This window comes from Macaca fascicularis, chromosome 5 (genome assembly GCF_037993035.2).
Source record: "Macaca fascicularis isolate 582-1 chromosome 5, T2T-MFA8v1.1".
Lineage (NCBI taxonomy): Eukaryota > Metazoa > Chordata > Mammalia > Primates > Cercopithecidae > Macaca > Macaca fascicularis.
Genome location: NC_088379.1, coordinates 6,343,779 through 6,358,787, shown reverse-complemented (window position 1 = coordinate 6,358,787; position 15,009 = coordinate 6,343,779).

Sequence of the window (15,009 nt, the reverse complement as noted above, 5' to 3'; positions counted from 1 at the left end):
AACGTTGGGGACGGAGGGCCCTGTCTGACCTCATGAAGGTGCCGTTCCAGAGAGTCAAGCACCGAATTGGGCCAGCCCAGGTGGTCACTCAGCTCTGCTGAGGCCGCTTGGATCTCAGGGTGACTGGCCCTGTCAGGGTGACTCAGCTGTTCCTGCAGCTGGGCGTGGGCTGATGGCTGGGAGCTCTCCAGGCAGCCCGCAGTGGCCAGGCCGCAGCAAGGCAGGCGGAAGCAGCCCCAGAGGACTCACCGAGTTCTTATTTTGCTTTTAAAGCCTCCAGCTCCTGGCCCAGGGAGCCAGGTACGCTCAGCCTGTTGGAAAAGCGCCTCCTGCTCAGGGAAGCCTCCGTCATGGGGAAAAGCTGGGATGCTCAGAACCAAACAGGAACTGAAAGTCAGCCCAGCCAAGTCCTTCATTTCACAACTGAGGAAACTGAGGCCCAGAGAGGCTGACCTGCTTGGGGTCATGCACACGTAGGGTGGTGCAGGCCTGTGATCTTTGCACTGGGCCCCCAGACCTCTCTGGGGAGACCCCACACTGCTCGGAACCAGCAAGCTGCTGAGTGATGCCGCAGGACTCCCTGAAAAACTGGCCCATTGAAGACCAGCGCAGGGTAGGCAGGAGGGCCCCCAGGCGGACCTGGGACCCAGTCCTGGCCCTGCCAGTTTCTAACTGGTTGGCCCTGGACAGGTGGCCTCAGTCTCCCTTCTGGCCACCTTCTGGGATCTCCAGGAGAGTTCAGTGAGTGGCAGTGTGCGGTCAGCCCGGTGCACACAGGGCTCCCTCTGTGTTCACCAAACCTCAGAGGAGGTGGCCCTGGAGCCTTGAAGAACAGGGTGCCTCCTGCCTGCCACTTGTGGAAAAGCCCACCTGGCCCTCCCACGCACATAAACACATGGACACGAGACCTTGAGAGCACCTGGAGAATTTGCTTCTCCTGAGAGCAGGCTGGAGTTCAGGGGTCAGAGCAGGTGAACCTGGGCTTTCCCTCTGCAAAACTCACCTGTGAATTTGTGCAACAAATATTTACCGAGTGCTTGCTGTGTACAAGGTCCTGCCCCAGGGCTGGAGACAGAGCCATGACCAAAGCAAACAGAATCCTGCCCCATCGTCCTTACTTCCAGAGGGCGAGATCATCAACAAGAGTCACAAATGATCAAACGCATGTGGGGAGTAACCTAGTGACTGTGGAGCAGGGATTGGAGAGGGATCGGTGCCACCGAGAAAAGAGCGAGCAGAGCAAGGGACTAGGAAGCGACAGGGGTGGGAATTGTAGAGGGGGACCCGGAAAGGGCCAGCCCGGGCAGGTGACCTCTGAACAGAGGGTGGAATGAGGTGAAGGCACAAGCCATGAAGCTTTCTGCAGGAAGAACTTTCCAGGTGGGGGAACAGCCCCTGCAAAGGCCCTGAGGCAGGAGCCCCATGTAACAGCAGCCGCAGGAAACAAAGGAGGGAAGGAGGGGATGAGGGGAGGACGTGGAGGATGCCATGCGCAGGTGTGGATTGGGAGAGGGGACCCGTCTGCCTCATCTGTGGCGTCGGCTTGTTCTGTTTCAGGGCGATAGAATTGCTCAGCCTCCACGAGGTACAAAATCCCAGACGACAAGGAGATCCATGAAGGGGGAAATGAGAATCCCACCAGTTTGAAACATGCCATGTTGGCAACGCTCCTTCCTCGAGGCTTCTTTGTCCCCCTCCCCAACCTCATTTCACACTCTGGTCCTCACACAGTACAGTCTCAGAAGGCCATGGCCACAAAGGGTCGGGGCACCAGCCTTAGGACAAAGACCCAAATCGTCAACCAGATGTCACAGCTGCTGACCCTGGCCTCACCCAGCCACCCTCTACCTTGCCCCCTGTCCCCACCCAAGCCTTGACAGAAGCTCTTCCCTCCATTAGGAACGTGCTGCCTTCACTGTCCGCCCATGGCGGTGCGCATCTTTCGGGTCTCACACGTGGTGATAACTCAGACAACTCAGTCAACTACTCATTGACTGAATGAATACATTCACAGTTATGTCTCCAGGGTCCTCAACTGATTCCTTACATTAGCTGAGTACCTGCCGCGTACCATACCTCTTTCTCAGATTTCCAGTCAGGGATCAGGAGACCTGGGTTTTAGCTGCATGACTTGGAGCAAGTCACGTGTCCTCTCTGGCCCTCAATTACAATCAGATCTTTCAGAGCTGGAAGGGATCGTCGAGTTCTCCAGTGTAAGCCCTTGCCCGATGCATGGGACAGCTCTGCGGCGTCCACGCTCAGTCACGACCCAGTCTCTCTTTGAGACGGAGTTCACTCCCAAACTCCTAAGAAAGTTCACTCCTGGGTATCTTCCAGATTAAATGAAGATCCCTCAGACTGGAAAAGGCTTAGGTGTTAGCAGACCTGGTTCAGATTACACTTCTAGCTCTATGACCTTGGGCATGTCACTTAACCTTTGTGAGCCCAAGGTTTACCATCCATAAAATGGGGGTTATCATTGTTTTCTGTTAGAGTTGTCTCCAGGATCCAGCAAGATGGCCAGGAAGTGCCTGGCACACTGTAGACTCTGAGACATTTAAGAGATGTAAAATACACACCAAGGAGCTCCAGTCCTGATTGCTACAGCAGTTCCCAGGACCTAGACTCCGCGTGGTTCCGGATGAGGAGCTGGGAGGGGAGGGCTGGCAGAAGGTGGTCGTCTGCAGGTCCTGGTAAAGTAGCACGTCCTAGGAGGGGGCCATAATGAAGACAAGGTCAGAATGGTGTAGGAAGGAAACTAGATACATAAATGACAGATAAGTAAATATTTTGTTATTGTGGTCAGATACACAAGCCTTAAAAATTTACCATTTTAACCATTTTTAAGTGTACCGTTCTAGGGACTTTAAGTACATTCACAGCTGGGCACAGTGGCTTGTGCTTGTAATCCCAGCTGAGGTGGGAGGACCACTTAAGGCCAGGAGTTCAAGGCCAGCTTGGGCAACATAGTGAGACCTTGTACAAAACAACAAAAATTAGCTGGACCTGGTGGCACACGCCTTTGACTCCAGCTACTCCGGAAGCTGAGGTGGGAGGATCACTTGAACCTAGGAGCTCGAGGCTGCAATGAGCTATTATCACACCACTGCACTCCAGCTGGGGCAATAGAGCAAGACCCTCTCTCTGAAAAAAAATTGTTTTTAAGTATATTCATAGTCTGGGTACAGTGGCTCACGCCTGTAATCCCAGCGCTTCGGGAGGCCAAGGCGGGCAGATCACCTGAGGTCAGGAGTTTGAGACTAGCCTGGCCAACATGGCAAAACCTCGTCTCTACTAAAAATACAAAAATTAGCCAGGCATGGTGGCGCACGCCTGTAATCCCAGCTACTCGGGAGGCTGACGCATGAGAACTGCTTGAGCCCAGGAGGTGGAGGTTGCAGTGAGCCGTGATTATGCCACTGCACTCCAGCCTGGGCGACACAAAAAAATAAAAAATAGGCCAGGCGAGGTGGCTCACGCCTGTAATCCCAGCACTTTGGGAGGCCGAGGTGGGCGGATCACAGGCTCAGGAGATGGAGACCATCCTGGCTAACACGGTGAAACCCCGTCTCTACTAAAAATACAAAAAGTTAGCCGGGTGTGGTGGTGGGCGCCTGTAGTCCCAGCTACTTGGGAGGCTGAGGCAGGAGAATGGTGTGAACCTGGGAGGCAGAGCTGGCAGTGAGCCAAGATCACGCCACTGCACTCCAGTCTGGGCGACAGAGCGAGACTCCATCTCAAAATAAATAAATAAATAAACAAATAAAATAAAATAAAATAAAAAGTACATTTACAGTGTTGCGCAGTCATCACCTCCTCACCCATCTCCCGAACTTGTTCAATTTCCCTTACTGAAACGGTGTCCCCACTAACCACCAACACTCATTCCTCTCCCCCCAGGCCCTGGCACCCACCATTCTACTTTTTATCTTTATGAATTTGTCAACTCCAGGAAACTCATATAAGTGGAATCCTACAGTATTTGCCCTTTTGTGACTGGCTTGTCTCACTTAGCTTAATGTCTTCAAAGTTCATTCATGTTGTAGCATGGGTCAGAATTTCCCCCTTTTTTTTAGTTTGAGACGGTTTCTCACTCTGTCACCCAGGCTAGCGCGCTCTCAGCTAACTGCAGCCTCGACCTTCTGGGCTCAAGCAATACTCCCAACTCAGCCTCTGGAGTAACTGGGACTACAGGCACTTACTACCACAACTGGCCAACTTTTGTTTTTTTGCAGAGACTGGGTTTCCCCATGTTGCCCTGGCTGGTCTCGCACTCCTCGGCTCAAGCCATCCTCCCTCCTTGGCCTCCCAAGGTGCTGGGATTACAGGTGTGAGCCACAATGCTGGGAGCGATTTTCCTCCTTTTTAAGGCTGAATAACATTCTGTTGTATGAATGTGCTACATTCTGTTTATCCATTCATCTGTCAATGGACATTTGGGTGTTTCCACATTTTGGTTACTGTGAATGATGCTCCTGTGAGCAGGGATATACAAGTATCTGTTTGGGTCCCTGCTTTCAGTTCTTTTGGGTATATGCCCAAAAGCAGAATTGCTGGATCATATGGTAATTCTGTGTTTAATTTTTAAAATATTTTAATTTTTTTCTTTTTTTCTTTTGTTATTGTTTTTATTTTCTTGTTGTTGTTGTTTTTGAGAGGGAGTCTTGCTCTGTCGCCCAGGCTGGAGTGCAGTGGTGCAATCTCAGTTCACTGTAACCTCTGCCTCCCCGGTTCAAGCAATTCTCCTGCCTCAGCCTCCCAAGTAGCTGGGATTACAGGTGCCCGCCACTACGCCCAGCTAACTTTTCTATTATTAGTAGAGACAGGGTTTCATCATGTTGGTCAGGCTGGTCTCGAACTCCTGACTTCAAGTGATCCACCCACCTCGGCCTCCCAAAGTTCTGGGAGGGGTTACAGGCATGAGCCAATGCTCCTGGCCCATTTCTTAATTGGGTTGTTTGTTTTTTGTTGTTGAGTTGTAGTTCTTTATATATTCTGGATATTAATCTCTTATCTGATATGTGATTTGTAATCATTTTCTCCCAGTCCATGGGTTGCCTTTTCAGTGTGTCAATAATGTCTTTTGATGCACAAAAGCTTTTAATTTTGATGAAGTTCAGTTTATCTATTTTTTCTTTTGTGGCCTGTGCTTTGGTGTCATAGCCAAGAAATCATTGCCGGATTCAATGTCATGAATCCTTTCCTCTATGTTTTCTTCTAAGAGTTTTATAGTTTCAGCTCATATATTTAGATCTGTGATCCACTTTTAATAATTTTTGAATAGGGTATAAGCTCAGGGACCAGTTTTGCTCTTTTGCATGTGAATATCCAGTTTTCCCAACACCATTTGTTATAAAGACTACCCTTTTCCCGTTGAATGGTCTTGACACTTTAGCTAACATTCACTGAAAAAAGTCATTGAAAAAAATCTTAATATATAATAATATATAATTATATATTTATAGTAATTATATTATAATATATTATTATGTTTAAATATATAATAATTATATATATTATAGTATATGTTATATAATATATTATAATATATAATTGTATATTATAATTATATATATTATTATCTACATATATAAAAAATACTGGGATCTTTATTCTAACGCATTGATTTATATGTCTGTCTTCATGCCAGTATCACACTGTTTTGATAACTGTAGCTTTGTAGTAAGTTTTGATCAGGAAGGGTATTTTGAACTTTGTTCTTTTGCAAGATTATTTCACTATTTGAGATCCTTTGAGATTCCATATAAATTTTAGGAAGGATTTTCCTATTTCTACAAAAAAAAAGTCCTTAGTATTTTGACTGGAATTGCATTGAACCTGTAGATCATTTTGAGTAGTATTGACATCTTACCAATATTAAAGATAAATTTTTCTTTTTTTTTGAAACAGAGTCTCACTCTGTCATCCGGGCTGGAGTGCAGGGGCACGATCTCAGCTCACTGCAACCTCCACCTCCTAGGTTCAAACAATTATTCTGTCTCAGCCTCCTGAGTAGCTGGGACTACAGGCACATGCCACCATACCTGGCTAATTTTTGTATTTTTTGTAGAGATGGGGTTTCACCATATTGGTCAGGCTGGTCTGGAACTCCTAACCTCAGGTGATCCACCCAGCTTGGCCTCCTGAAGTGCTGGGATTACAGGCATGAGCCACCATGCCCAACTAGGATAAATTTTTCAAAATGACATTTAGTCATGAAATTGCTAAGGAAAATAGTCTGGCAGTTTCTCAGAAAGTTAAGCATAGAATTACCATATGATCCAGAAGTTCCATTCCTAGATATATAGCCAAAATAACTGAAACCAGGGACTCAAACAGATACTTGTATACCAGTGTTCAGCATTATTCACAAAAAACAAAAGATGAAAGCAACCTGAGTGTGCAGCAACAGATGAATGGATAAGCAAAATGTAGTGTATACATACAGTGAAATATTATTTGTCTGTAAAAAGGAATGAACTTCTGATACATGCTATAACATGGATGCACAAAGACATTATAGTTAGTGACACAAGCCAGACACGAAAAGAAAAATATTGTATTAATCCACTTACATAAGGTTCCTAGAATAGACAAATTTATAGAGACAGGAAATAGAATAAAGATTACCAATGGGGAGGAAGAAATAGGGAGTTATTGTTCAATGGGTATAGAGTTTCTGTTTGGGATGATGAAAAAAAGTTCTGGAAATAGATAATGCTGATGGTTATACAGTGTTGTGAATATACTTAATGCCACTGAACTGGACACTTAGAATGGTTAAAATGGTAAATTTTATGTTACATGATGTAAATGTGATATGGTTAGGCTTTGTGTCCCCACCCACATCTCATCTCGAATTGTAGTTCCCAGGTATTGAGGGAGGGACTTGGTGGGAGGTGATTGGATCATGGAGGTGGTTTCCCCCGAGCTGTTCTCGTGATAGTGAGTGAGTTATCATGAGACCTGTTAGTCTTGCAAGGCAGTTTTCCCTGCTCTTACATGCTCTCTCTTGCCTGCCACCATGTAAGATGTGCCTGCTTTGCCTTCTGCCATGATTGTAAGTTTCCTGAGGACTTCCCAGCCATGTGAATCAATTAAACCTCTTTCTTTTATAAATTACCCAGTCTGAGGCAGTTCTTTATCGCAGTGTGAAATCAGACTAATATTAATACAAAACATATATTTTACCATAATAGAAAATGTTTTGAAAGGAGACATTTATTCCCTGATTACCAGTGTCATGCATTTTCATAGATGACAATGTGGAAATACAGAGAACACACAGAAGGAATGCAGGGAAAGGATGAAAAATGCAAATAGCTGTCAGATTTGGGGCAGCAGTCCAGTTTTTCGGTGATTGACCCAGGACATGGACGAAGTGGCTTCCCTGTGAGTTCGCCAGCCATGCGCTGACTCTGCTGTCTGGTGGTGAGCACCCTCCATGTGCAGGTGAGCACATGCCTCCGAGGAGACGTCGTTGCCCTTCAGTTGGCTTGGACACACATTTCCCTTGGCTGTTCCTACTTGGGTTTCTCTCTGCTCCCAGAAAGCTTAGTGAGGATGACTGGGATTCCAAGATTCCAAGATTATATCTTGCAAGAGTGAAACACTAGGGTTTTTTCTGCTGCTTTATTTATTTATTTATTTATTTATTTATTTATTTCTAAGAATGTTGCACTGGACTTTCTAGTTTTATGTCAAAAGAATTTTATTGTTTTTGTTATTGTTGTTTTGAGACAAGAGTTTCGCTCTTATCGCTCAGGGTGGAGTACAATGGCTCTATCTCACTCACTGCAGCCTCTGCCTCCCGGGTTCAAGTGATTCTCCTGCCTCAGCCTCCCAAGTAGCTGGGATTATAGGTGCAGACCATCATGCCCAGCTAATTTTTTGTATTTTCGTTAGAGACGGGGTTTCGCTGTGTTGGCCAGGGTGGTCTCGAACTCCTGACCTCAGGTGATCCACCTGCCTCAGCCTCCCAAAGTGCTGGGATTACAGGTGTGAGCCACCGCACCTGGCCAATGTCAAAAGAATGTTGATTGCTGGTCATTTTCACACCTACAAAATTATGACGGCAAATTCTGCAAAATGACTCTTAAACAGAACCTCAACATTACTCATACTCTTTCCTGATAAACCCATGTATAGGAACCTATCCAGAGGAAATATTTGAATTATAAAAGGGTGTTTTGCAGCATCATTTACAACAGCAAAGACCTGTCCATCAAGAGGATTATGACCATCCACTCATGGATGCCTTTGCATATGTCACTTGCAAGGAGGGCTGTGTTAAAACTGCATGATATTGCAAGAAGGGTAGAATAAGTGAAACAAGCAGGATACAAAAGTTTCATGCAGTATATGCTTAAACTCTATTAGAGAGGCACAGCAATAAAATCTTTTCAAATACCTTTAACAGCATGAAACAGTTCAGTCCATGGTTTTTAGTGAAAAAGACCATGAAACTGTGGATGAAAATTGCTACAATGTCATGTATGAAAAATATAGGCTGCTGGGTACAGTAGCTCACACCTATAATCCTGGCACTTTGGGAGACCGAGGCAGGCAGACCACCTGAGATCAGGAGTTCGAGAACAGCCTGGCCAACATGGCAAAACCCTGTCTCTACAAATACAAAAATTAGCAGGCGTGGTGGGGCATGCCTGTAATCCCAGCCACTCGAGAGGCTGAGGCAAGAGAATTGCTTGAATCCAAGAGGTGGAGGTTGCAGTGAACTGAGATCATGCCACTGTACTCCAGCTCAGGTGACAGAGCAAGATTCTATCTCAAAAGAAAAAAAGAAAAGAAAAGAAAAAAATATAGGCTGGGCATAGTGGCTCAGGCCAGGCAAGGTGGTGCATGCCTGTAATCCCAGCACTTTGGGAGGCCAAGGCAGGAGGATCACCTTAAGGACCCAGGAGTTTGAAACCAGCTTGGGGAACAAAGTGAGATCCCATCTTGACAAAAAAAAAAAAAAAAGCAAAACAACCCAAAAAAAAAACCCGACAATTAGTTGGGTGTGGTGCCACATGCCTGTAGTCTCTGCTACTTGGGAGACTGGGGTGGGAGGATTGCTTGAGCCCAGGAGTTTGAAGCTGCAGTGAACTATTATTGCACCACTGTACTCCAGTCTCCAGGTGATAGAGGGTATCTCTAGAAAAGCAAAAAGGAAGGAATGGAAAGAAGGAAGGAAGGGAGGCAGGCAGGCAGGAAGGAAGGACCTTAATAACAAAGATTGGACGGAAATATACCAACATGTTAATAATGATTGGCTTTAACTTGTGGTATAATGAGTCACTTTTCTTTTCTTTTTTTTTTTTTTTTTGAGATGGAGTCTTGCTCTGTCGCCCAGGCTGGAGTGCAGTGGTGCAATCTCGGCTCACTGCAAGCTCCGCCTCCCAGGTTCACGCCATTCTCCTGCCTCAGCCTCCCGAGTAGCACCCGCCACCACGCCCAGCTAATTTTTGTATTTTCAGTAGAGACGGGGTTTCACCTTGTTAGCCAGGATGGTCTGGATCTCCTGAACTTGTGATCCACTCCCCTCGGTCTCCCAAAGTGCCGGGATTACAGGCGTGAGCCACCATGCCGGCTCTTTTTTCTTTTTCACCTCTTTTTTTTTTTTTTTTTTTTTTTTTTTTAACGTTTTCACTATCATAAAGCCATCCAACTGTTAAAATCAGGAAAGAAAGTAGGTTATTTTTATGCTTAGGCAAATTGAAACTTCATCAAAATGTAAGTCCTTGTGTTAAGGTGAGAATAGAGGTGTTTTTTCTATTTTCTAAATTTTTATTTGCTTTATTGTATTGCCGTTATAATAAATTCTATGTGTCATTTTTAACCCATTGAATTTAGCCATTTCCCTTGTCACCTTCCCACCGTCCCAACGCCAACCCCACTTCCCAATGACTAGAGCCCAAACTTAGCTGGGAGCGACAGTGTGTAGTTGGCAATGATCCTTCCTTGTTATTTGGAGTCAACAGCAGGAACCAGACACACAGGTGAGACCAGCGAGAACCTCTGGGAAGCTGGCCTGACCTCCCCACCCCTTCATGACTCTGTGAACTTAGTTCCCCAGGCTCAGGCCCTCTGGCCCGTGCCTCTTCCCATATGTTCCCCTCCACGGAGCCACCCCAGGGTGGGCAGGTGCAGAGGCAGAAACCTGCTGAGGATGCCCAATATGACTTATTGTCCATTCCCCACAGCCTGGGGGCGCCTTCTCCACCCAGATCGGGTGCCTGAAAACACGTTGGCCGTGGAAACCCCTATTAACGTGAAGGCGTCTCGCTTCAGCTGTCAACACTGTCACCACCAAACAAGATTGCCAGGGTTCCCAGAGCAGGAGAGAGGAAAAGGGTTGTGTGGACAATTTAGAGTTGCCAGCTCTGTTTTTCCCTTCCAAAGACATTTTGTTAAAATTTTTCTTGCTAGAATTCTTCTTCTTCCCCTTCCCCTCTTTCTCCTTCTCCTCCTCCTCCTCCTCCTCCTTCTTCTTCTTCTTCTTCCTCCTCCTCCTCCTCTTTCTTCTTCTTCTTTGTCCTTTTCCTCTTTCTCTTCCCCCTCTCTTTCTCCTTCTCCTTCTTCTTCCAGGGTTTGGCTCTGTCACCCAGCCTGGAATGCAGTGGTGTGACCTCAGCTCACTGCAACCTCCACCTCCCAGGTTCAAGCAATCCTCCCACCCCAGCCTCGCAAATAGCTGGGACTACAGGTATGTGCCTCCATGTCCAGCTAATTTTTTTTTTGTATTTTTAGTAGAGAAAGGGTTTCACCATGTTGCCCAGGCTGGTCTCAAACACCTAGGCTCAGGCAGTCTGCCCATCTCAGCCTCTCAAAGTGCTAGGATTACAGAAGTGAGCCATTGCACCTGGCCCACCATTCCTTTTTGTAGTTTTTTTTTTTTTTTTTAGAGACAGGATCTCACTATGTTGCCCAGGCTGGACTCAAACTCCTGGGACCAAGTGATCCTCCTGCCTCAGCCTCACCAGTAGATGGAACAATAGACATGAATACCACACGTGGCTACTACCATTTCTTAAAAGAAAAAATACTTAAATGTAGGAGGAACTTAATCTCAGAATATGGAAAATAGCAAGAGAGAACAGTTGTCAACTGCATACTGATATTTCCAAAACTCTTTTGTAGAGAACATGTGTTAAAAGTTCATTTCAAACAGCGCAAATGTCTATCAACTGATGAATGGGTAAGTGAAAGGTGGTCTGTCCACACGGTGAAATATTATTCAGTCATGAGAAGGAATGAAGTGACTAGACGCGGTGGCTCACGCCTGTAATCCCAGCACTTTGGGAAGCTGAGGCAGGTGGATCATCTGAGGTTGGGAGTTCAAGACCAGCCTGGACAGCATGGTGAAACCCCATCTCTGCTAAAATACAAAAATTAGCCCAGCATCATGGTGGGTGCCTGTAATCCCAGCTGCTCAGGAGGCTGAGGCAGGAGAATTACTTGAACCCGGGAAGCAGACGTTGCAGTGAGCTGAGATCGCGCCATTGCACTCCGGCCTAGGTGACAGAGCAAGACTCCATCTCAAAAAACAAAAAACAAAATGAAACAAAACAAAAAAACAGAAAAGGAATGAAACGCTGATACACCTCAAAAACATGGCGCTAACTGAGAGAAGCCAGGCACAAAAGGCCACACATCGTATGATTCCATTCACATAATGTTCAAAATAGGCGAACTGATTGAAAAAAGAAGTGGATTGCTGGTTGCCAGGGACTGAGAGGAGGGAGAAATGGTGAGTGACTGCTAATGGGTGTGAGGTTTCTTTTTTTTTTTTGAGACGGAGTCTCGCTCTGTCGCCCAGGCTGGAGTGCAGTGGCCGGATCTCAGCTCACTGCAAGCTCCGCCTCCCGGGTTTACGCCATTCTCCTGCCTCAGCCTCCCAAGTAGCTGGGACTACAGGCGCCCACCACCTCGCCCGGCTAGTTTTTTGCATTTTTTTAGTAGAGACGGGGTTTCACTGTGTTAGCCAGGATGGTCTCGATCTCCTGACCTCGTGATCCGCCCGTCTCGGCCTCCCAAAGTGCTGGGATTACAGGCTTGAGCCACCGCGCCCGGCCGTGAGGTTTCTTTTGAGGGTGATGAAAATGTTCTAGAACTAAGTAGTAGTGATAGTTGTACAACATCGTAAACATACTAAAAACTACTGAGTTGTATACGTAAAATAATAAATTGTATGTTACGTGAATTATATGGCAATAAAACATACATTAAAAACTAAATGTAGGTTAGGCACAGTGGCTCAGGTTTGTAATCCCAGGACTTTGGGCGTCCAAGGCGGGCGGATCTCTTGAGGTCAGGAGTTCAAGACCAGTCTGGCCAACATGGCGAAACCCCCGTCTCTACTAAAAACACAAAAAATTAGCCGGGCCAGGTGGCCCACGCCTGTAATCCCAGCTACCTGGGAGAAGGACACATGAGAATCGCTTGAACCCAGGAGGCGGAGGTTGCAGTGAGCCGAGATCCCGTCACTGCACTCCAGCCTGGGCGACATAGTGAGGCTCTGTCTTAAACAAGAAACAAAAAATAAAACAACAACAACAAAAAACCCAAAAAGGAAAAACAAAAGCTAAATGTAAGGCAAGGTCTGAGAATGTACACAAATGACAACACTGAGCTTTATTTTGTATCCTTCTGGCGTGGGTTGTTGTCATCTTCCCTTGGATTTTGCAACTGTTGCAAATCCATTTTCAGAGTGGGGTGGGCCGGGGTGGAAGTCAAAGAGCTCACACTTCCACTCAAGGCACAATATTCTGTCTGAGCTGTCACTGGTCAAGGCTGCTGGGTGGTGTCAACCCCTGGCCTTTCCATCCTGCCCTGAATTGGGCAGAGAGGCTTCCAGGAAGCCCGCAGGCACAAAGATGCAGACGCTGCCTCTGGCAGAGGGGCTGATGTCCCAGGAGAGGCCCTGAGGGCAGTGGCTGCCTATTCCAATGGCTGTCCACCTCCGAAGGACGCCTTTGGTGCAGGTGATGGGTGCCTCTCCCTTTGGAGTTGCCGGTGCTGCTGCCCTGGGAAGCCCCCTCCTACCTTTGCCCCTCCCCCATTGCTTAGCTCCTGCTCTGTTCCTGATGATGGCTGGGAGTGGAACTGTGATGTACACCATGAATTGGAAGCTGACTGTCACACCATGGCAGCAGGGACCAGCACAGAGGCAGTGCTGCCCACAGACATAGAGAGCCCTGAGTGAGGAGAGAGCTGGGAAGGTCTCGGCTGTCCACTGGCAAAGGACAATGGATCTCCAAGGGGTGCAGCCGGCTGATGGGTGATGGCATGGATGGAGGGTGGGTACATCAATGCTGGATCATCAGCTCTGTGTGCCCCCGCAGGGAGAATCGCCCCTGCCAAAGCCCCGGCTGCTCCAGATCCACACCAGCCGCTTTAGGGGTGTCTGTGGACCCAGGACCCACACAGCCTCCAGAGCCAAGAGTCCCGAGTGTGTGCACCTGTCAGCCTGGGTCTGGACTTGCAGCCCCAGCCAAGGGGGCCCAGGTCATGCACACAGCTGAGCATGAACGCGGGCGCTCCTGCACTTGCGTGATGCTGGCAGTCTTGTGTCCCTCCCAGCTGAGCTGTGGGAGGGTGAGGGCAGGCGTGAGAATGTGGGAGTGTGCCAGGGTGTTGCATTCCTGCGCAGCGACGGCGCGTGTGCATGAAGGTTTGTTGGTGGGCGGGCACCTGTGTGCTTGCCTGGGAGTGAGAGGGAGTTGTTGGGGTGGCTACTGCTGGGAGCAGGGAGGAGGGGACTACAGAGGACCGCCGGGGACCTTCCCTGGCTGGCTGCCTGCCCAGGCTTCCGTGTGTTTTGGTAGGGCTGCCCAGGCCCAAGGGCCCTCAGTGTCCAGGTAGAACTGCTCTGTCCAGACACTGCCCCTCCGCACCCTCTCTCCTCCCCACACTCCCAGTCTCTTGCTTTGTCTCTGTCTGTGGGTCTGTGGCCCTTTCCGTTTCCATCTTTCCCCCTCCATCTCTGTTTCTCTGTCTCCCATTCACCCCCGGCTAAGGATCCTCCTTAGAGGCCCCAGGCCCTGCCAGGCCTTCCCGGCAAGCACAGCAGGCAGCCTTCCCTCCCAGGCACGGTGTGAGTCGGGGAGGCCTCCAGGAAGTCCTCCCTCTTCATCTCTGACATGGCTCATTGTGACTTCGTTTTATGGGGCCTTAATGAGTCCATTCAGACAGATGGAGCTGCACCAAGGCGTGGGGACAGACGTGATCATTAAAGAGGTTGCCAGTAGCCAGCATGGCTGGCACCAGGGTGTTCAGAAGTGTGACTCAAAAAGGAGCCACCCTACGAACCGGGCAGTGGGTAGGGCCTTCAGAGAGCCAGAGCCCAGGGTAACAGCCCTGAGTGTGCAACAGCCTAGCTCTCTGCTAAGTCTTCCCACCCCCATGCTTCCTGGGCACAGATCTGGGCAGACTGTCCTCTCACAGATGGAAAAACCGAGGCCAAGCTCCGGAGGGTCAGTGGATGGTCTGAGGCCACACAGCACAGCAAGGGTTTGCATGGAGACCGCCCTGCCCCTGGGCTATCCAGACTGGAGAGAGCCCCACCCGGCTCCTGGCAGAGAAAAAGGCCTAGGAAGGGGACCTGAGCCAAGAAGCACAGGAGGCGAGGGGGACTGTCCGCCACTCAGACAGCAAACGCTTCCTGACGCCTCCATCACCACCCAAGCAGCTCAACTAGGTGATTTCCCAAGGTCGAGTTCTCTCCCTGCAAAGAATTCTGGGGCCTGCTATAAGGATAATTAAATGTTCTCCACTTCACTTCGTTCCTGCACTCCTTCACTCATTCCATGCACTCACTGGACTCCTAGGGCTCCAAGGCACCTGTTAGAAGCTGGGGAGCCAGCAATGAATCTGGACCCGAGAAGCAGCACAAAGGGCAGGTGCTGAGGCCACGGGGCCCCTCCTCGGGAAAGCCTGGCCCAACACCCTCCCTACCCTGAGCTCCATCTTATGGCGCGGCTGTCCATCTGTCTCCACTGGCCTACCACT